Raw genomic sequence first — 6,663 nt, 5'->3', positions numbered from 1 at the left:
GAGTGGTTGATATTGAGGATGGCATGTTAGCTTGTCGTCCAAATGTTAGTTAGAATGGGGTATGTCCGGTCGTCTCGTGTACTGAAGTATTATATCCCATGCATATTAATTTTAAGTTTTCATCCCAGTCGTTCTGTCGGTCGGTCGTACAAGTTCGAATAAGGTCCTTTACTACGGCATGCGTTCGTTCAAGGGATCCGTTAGATTGTGGATGGAAAGAAGTGGTTTTTATGTGTCGGATTTTGAAAGCCCTTTCAAATGTGTCCATCAATTTACATACGAAATTTCGTCCCATGTCCGTCAGAATACTTTTTGGTGCGGAAAATATGTACACATAGTGATCCAAAAGTTCGTTAATGATTGAGTTGGCTGTTTGGTCTTTTAAGGGTATGAGGATGAGATATTTGGTTAATTGATCTTGGATAGACAGGATAAACTGATTGCCCCGTTTGGTTTTGGTGAGAGGTCCGAATATGTCCATTGCGATTTTGTCATTAGGATTAAGCGGTGTGTCAGTTATCATAGGTTGTTCCTTGGCCCTGATACGATTTAGCTTTTCTCGTTGGCAGGTTTCGCAGTTTTGTATGAATTCTGTAACGTCTTGTTCTAGGTTTGTCCAGTGATGGTGCTCTTGTATTCGTTTCACGGTGCGGTGTATACCTAAGTGTCCTACTAATTCGTTATGATTTTCGCGTAGTATCGTTTGTTTTTGTTCGTTATCGTAGTCTACTGGCGGATCTTGTCCAAATATTAATTTAATTTGAGGGAATCTAGTTGTTAGAAACCTTAGCATGAGTTGAATATTTACCTTTTCTAACGTGCTGAAGCTATTGTCGTTTATTCCTATTTGTAAGCGTCCGGTTCGGTGTTTAATAAAGTGTTTGGTTAATTGACGCAACCAATGCTGTTCGTTAAAGTCTCCCAGTTCGGTCTTTGTAATTTGTTTAAAGTGTGGTCTGTTAGGTTTTTGGGTTATCGGAGCTGGGGTGATATTGATTTTCCAGTCTATATACTCGTCATAATAGTCCGGGTTTTCTACATTGGGTTGGATTTCTTCATTAGTGATAGGATACAATCGGGATAGAGCATCTGCAGCTGTATTTTCTTTTCCTTTTTTGTATTCGATTTCATAATCGTACTCCTCGAGTCTCAAACGCCATCGCATGAGTCTCGATGAGGGGTCTTTAACATTCTTTAACCATTTCAAGGCTTGATGATCGCTTTGAATTTTAAATTTTCTACCAAGTAGGTATTGTCTTAGTCTTTTGATTGACCATACTATTGCTAATAACTCTTTCTCGGTTGTGGAATAATTCTTTTCAGGAGGGTTCAAAGTTCGGGATATATAACAGCATGGATGTCCGTCTTGGGAGAGTATTGCTCCTAACCCTTCGTTACTTGCGTCTGTTGTTAATGTGAATGTTTTGTCAAAGTCTGGATATTGTAGTACAGGGGCTTCGCAGAGTTTTTGTTTTAGTGTGTCAAATGCAAGTTGTTGTCTATCGGTCCAGTAGAATGGAGTGTCCTTTTTTGTGAGATCTGTCAATGGTTTTGCGATTTTAGAAAAATTACGTATAAATTTTCTATAGTATCCAACGAGTCCTAAGAATGACTTTATGTGGGTCGCGGTCTTTGGTGTTTTAAAGTCTTTCACGGCTTGAATCTTTTTGGGATTAGGCTTTACTCCTTCCTTTGTTACTACGTGTCCTAAGTATTCTAATTCCGGTTTCAAAAATTCGCATTTGTCCGGTTGTATTTTTAATCCTAAATTTTGTAGTCTGTCTAGTATAATGGCTAGATTTCGGTTATGTTCTTGGATGGTGCTCCCGAATATTATAATGTCATCCAGGTATACGAAACAGTTATTTCCTATTAACCCCCGTAGCGCGGTATCCATCATACGTTGAAACGTCGCCGGTGCGTTTTTAAGGCCGAAGGGCATGCGATTATAGTGGAAGTGACCTTGTGGGGTTGAGAATGCAGTATATTTTTTGGAATTTTGCTCCATAGGTATCTGGTGAAATCCTGACGAGAGGTCTAGGGCCGAGAAAAATTTAGCTTTGCCTAAGTGCTCGAGTATTTCGTCCGAATTTGGTAAAGGATACGCGTCTTGGTCTGTTTGCTCGTTTAATTTTCTAAAATCTATAACGATTCTCCATTTTTGTTTGCCTGATGCATCTAATTTTTTTGGAACTACCCAAATTGGTGCGTTATATGGACTGTCCGATGGTTCTATGATTTGTTTGTCTAACATGTCGTTGATTTGAGTCTCGATTTCCTTTTTATGACATTCGGGCGGTCTATAAGATTTGATGTTTATAGGTTTGTCTGTCTTGAGTGTGATTGTATGTTCTGTCAAGTTGGTACATGGTAATGAGTCTGTTTCCATATTAAAAACGTCTAAGTAATTGATGAGGATTTTCTCAAGGGGTTCTCGAAGTTCTGGATCAATATGTTTGGTACGTATTATTTGTGCGAATTTATTAATTTGGCTTAGTTTATCGGGTTTCTTTATTTCGTTTGTAATGTGACAGATTTGCTTACCAGTGTTGATGAAACATACTGTTGTGGGCTTTCCTTCGATGTATTGGGCTGAGATTAGAGTTTCGCCTGGTCTTATCTTGCTATCGGTTTCCTGGAATGGTAATATAATTTCGTCCAAGGTTAGTTTATTGTTAGTGACGCTGTATTGATACTTTGTAAGGAATGGGAGTCCGATTATTCCATCTTCGATTAGGGGAAAGTTGTTAGGGACTACGTAGAATTGATGATTTTTCTTGAGCATGGTTAAGTTGCAAATTTTGTTAGTGGTATGTTTGTCACTTCCCATTAGGAAGGTTTTTGGGTTAGAAGTTTGGACGTTTAGTGAGGCTTTTTCTTTTATAAGGTTGATTCCTGCTCCGGTATCGATGAGGAATCTGGCTCTTCCTCCGTCTCTTCGTTGCAGTACGATTGATAGTAATCTTCCGGTGGTGGTGCAGTTAACTCGAGGTAAGCTTCCTCTGGGTTCTCCGTTGTTTGGTTTACTCGAGGTGGAATCTTTCCTTGGCTGGCAAATGGAAAATTTCGAGAGTAGCATTTTTCGGCTGTGTGTCCAATTCGTAAACACTTTGGACACTTCGGTTTCATGCGGTCGTCTAATGGTCGGCTAGGTAGCTGAGCAGAAGTTTGTGGCTGTGAATCGGTAGTAGTTCGCTTGGATACTAATGTAATGTTGTGAGATTGATTCTTTGGGCGGTTGGCAACACGATTTGCTTCTCGTAACCATTGTTCTCTATCAGCTGCTAGTCGTTGGGCAAGGTTCAGGTTCTTTGGATCGCTAGATACCACCATCTGTCCTATCTCGTATCGTAAGTTGAGCAAATATGTTTTAAGTGCTTCGCGTTCTTCAATATCTATAGCTACGCGTCGTTCTGTTGGTGTGCGGTTTTCGTTTTGGACTGCATAATTTAATTCGTTTAGCTGTTGTCGGAATCTGGAGTCAAAAGATTGTACACTTTCTGTTGCCCCTTGTTTTAAATTCTTTAATTTGTCCCTACAGTTGCTAATAGTTGTTGGTGTTAATACGTGTTGTCTTAAGCATGAATATAAGTCTTCGAACGAGTTGATTTTTAGATATCGTATGTTTCGTTTCGCGTTGTCGGTAATCTTTTCGATCAGTATGAGATCTAATAATAGCTCTCTGTCACTTGCCTTGCACCTAGCTCTTGCTTTGCGGACCGATAAGATGAAATCTTCAACGCCTACGTCATCTTGACCACGTAGTGTCTCGACAGTTCGTATGGCCTTATCTGCCTCGAGCCCTCGATCTTCGTTGCAGTTGTTTATTGGTTTAATCGCGGCGCGGCTAGATGCGGCTCGTGGTCTTTGTGACGTGTTCGGTCCGTCAGTTTCGTCATCCGTTACGTTATCAGCAGCGGTTTCTAAATGGGCGTTTATTTGCGACTGGTCAGTCTCGGTGTCGTATTTTATTTCCATGGTTTTTGCAAGATCGCGTATTTCTTTAGAGCGATTTCTATCGCTAGTTTCCGCAAATTCTTTTATGTTTTTAATGTTTTGATCGGTGCTGTTTCTAAAGCTTCTAAACTCGTGAGTTAGGCTTTCAAATTGTTCAATCAGGGTAGCGATTAGTTCGTTTTGTTTAGCGGTACTCTTGTCAGTTGGGTTCATGCTGAGAAATATGACACTTTCGGCGGAAGAAGAGTCACTATCTTCAGAACGTATTTCAGGCTTACGGTTTCGATAATGTACGAAAGCCAGCTTACCGAGATTCTTTGCAGATCCTTCTTTTGATCAAGGAGGTGACCGTGGTCCTTCGCTGTAGAATCCGTAGAGTTCCCGTTGAAGTTTCCTCTTGATGCGATGAATGGATCCTGGCAGGATCGCCAATTTTGTCACGTCGATTCGGGGTAATTTCACGTTCCGCACGCAAGGTGAGAAATTCGTACTTAAATTCTGATTGTTATTAGAAAATTTATTGAACACTGACAGAGTAACAATACAGAATGGTCAAACAGCACAGAAAAGAATGTTCTTACAACGACTCGGGGGTACTTTTTTATATCAAGGACCCGGCTCCTGTGGAGGGGCTATCGCTGGATGCCGGTCACATAGGGTTTCTATTACTGCTTAGCCATCATTTTGCTGACCAAGGTATGTGAGGCATAACCATCCTTTCGTTGCGTTCTCACGACCACCGTGACAACAGCAATCTTTAAACGCTTATAAAACCATAAGCAATCGTGAAGTTTAGAATTCGCTAATTGGGCGTCTCTCAATCCAGTTTTTGATCTTGGGTAGAAGGAGGACCTTTTTCTCCAGCAGCTTCAGATTCTCGTAATTCTCGATCAGATCAGACTTGTACATAAAGTTCAAATAATCGAGCAGAGCAACGAATGTTAAATCAGCCCAAGAGAGAGTACCATCGTAGAAGTAGCCGTCATTTTCCTTCACTTGCTGGTCCAAACGTTCTAAAATGAACGGCAGCGTCTCTTCAGCAGCCTTGCGTTTTGCAGCTTTGACCTTCTCGTCCTCCTCATACTGGAAGGCGGCAATTTCTGAAAATTTGTTTTCAGTTAAATACTGAAGATAGAATTACAATCCTTTTTAATCCTTTGTCTTGTATTGTTGACATACGTGTATCGTTCGATTAAATCAAATATTAAATCGGATTTCAACTAATAAATACCTGAACAGATATGTACTATCTGTTATCAAGATTCTCATAAGATTTATGCAAAACAGCACTGGATACTCACTATGACGAATATCATGAATAGTATCAACAGTGGCATCAATATGAAGATTTGCCCAGTCAGTCTTTCCAGTTAAGTCATATTGTTTGGCTAAGTAACGGCAAATAGCTGTAGACTGAGCAACCTTCCTTCTATCAGCTACGAGCATAGGAAGCAGGCCATAAGGAGTCACTAAAAACATACAACTAATAGAATCAAAGATTCTATCGAACAAACAGATTATGATGCTTCTTAAATATCTAGCTTCCTGTTATCTGTTTTGGAAAGATATAATTTAATTTATTGATAATTTATCAGCAAACAAAGGGCATTGTCTCCTTAACAATACCTATTGTTCTCCCACAGATCTTATAGAGCAATGGAGAGTAAACAATAATCTCTGTTATACTCTGCATAATTGTGTTCTACTTTATTTAGCTACTTTAGTTAAATTAGGAAAGATGAGATTTAAGAAACAGAACTTCTTTAAATTTTAAGCTTACAGGGCTTTATTTCTGGCCAGACGTCCTTTTTGATACGTTCATCTTCAAATGGAATACTAGCATAGCTGAAGAAGAACGGATTGGTTCTGCCAATGCCGTAACTGGGAAGTAAGTCAATTTATAGAGCGGCATCTTCCTGGAAGTATAATATATACAAAGTAAAAACGAAGAATCATTGATGACAAGAATTATATTATTACAAATTATGAAGTATAAGACAATTTAAGTAAAAAGCATCAACTACTAACTACTCGCATAGCTATTTGTATCTTTATATTTTAATATAGCTTAGATATAAAAAGAATATTATTTTTGGATGTAATAATGTATAAACTTGCGCCAAATATTATAACAAAATATTGCACTTTCTATTTAAGTAGGATAGACATATTACCGGCATTTATCTTTTTTCTATAGCAATGAAATTGTTTATAAAAAAGTTTATAAGAAAACTATCAATTAATGCAAACAACGCATTTCAAAATATTAATTACATTCGCGCGATTCGTTATCTCTAGTATTAATTTAACCATATGGTTCTATACACCCAAGACCCTCTAACAGTAATTTAGTACCATTACTAGTCGTATGTACAATGTATGTTTGTATACAACTTTCGTAACTACAAAACATTCAGCAGTGATTATATATTTTTCCAAACATAAGAAACATTTTCTAATTGCATACTTAAATTTATCGATCAATTATGAACATATGATAACATTTATTTCTTTCAACTACTAATTTTCTAATCCTCTGCTGTTCCGTTAATTGAACGACGCGCCGACTTTTCGTACAAGTATCTTGTATCTTATCTGTATTATTTAGTTATCAATAAGGAAGAAACATTTTCTAATTGTATATTTAAATTTATCGATCAATTATGAACATGTAATAACATTTATTTCTTTCAACTACTAATTTTT

General features: G+C 38.1%; 1 pseudogene; it reads right to left on the bottom strand.

Annotated features, from left to right (window-relative positions):
* Positions 1–4,690: 4,690 nt before the first annotated feature.
* Positions 4,691–5,869, bottom strand: LOC117214129 (annotated as a pseudogene).
* Positions 5,870–6,663: the final 794 nt, after the last annotated feature.

Source organism: Bombus bifarius, unplaced genomic scaffold (genome assembly GCF_011952205.1).
Source record: "Bombus bifarius isolate JDL3187 unplaced genomic scaffold, Bbif_JDL3187 scf7180000009164_frag, whole genome shotgun sequence".
In the NCBI taxonomy this organism is placed as follows: Eukaryota; Metazoa; Arthropoda; class Insecta; order Hymenoptera; family Apidae; genus Bombus; species Bombus bifarius.
This window is presented reverse-complemented; position numbering and strand designations above follow the sequence as displayed.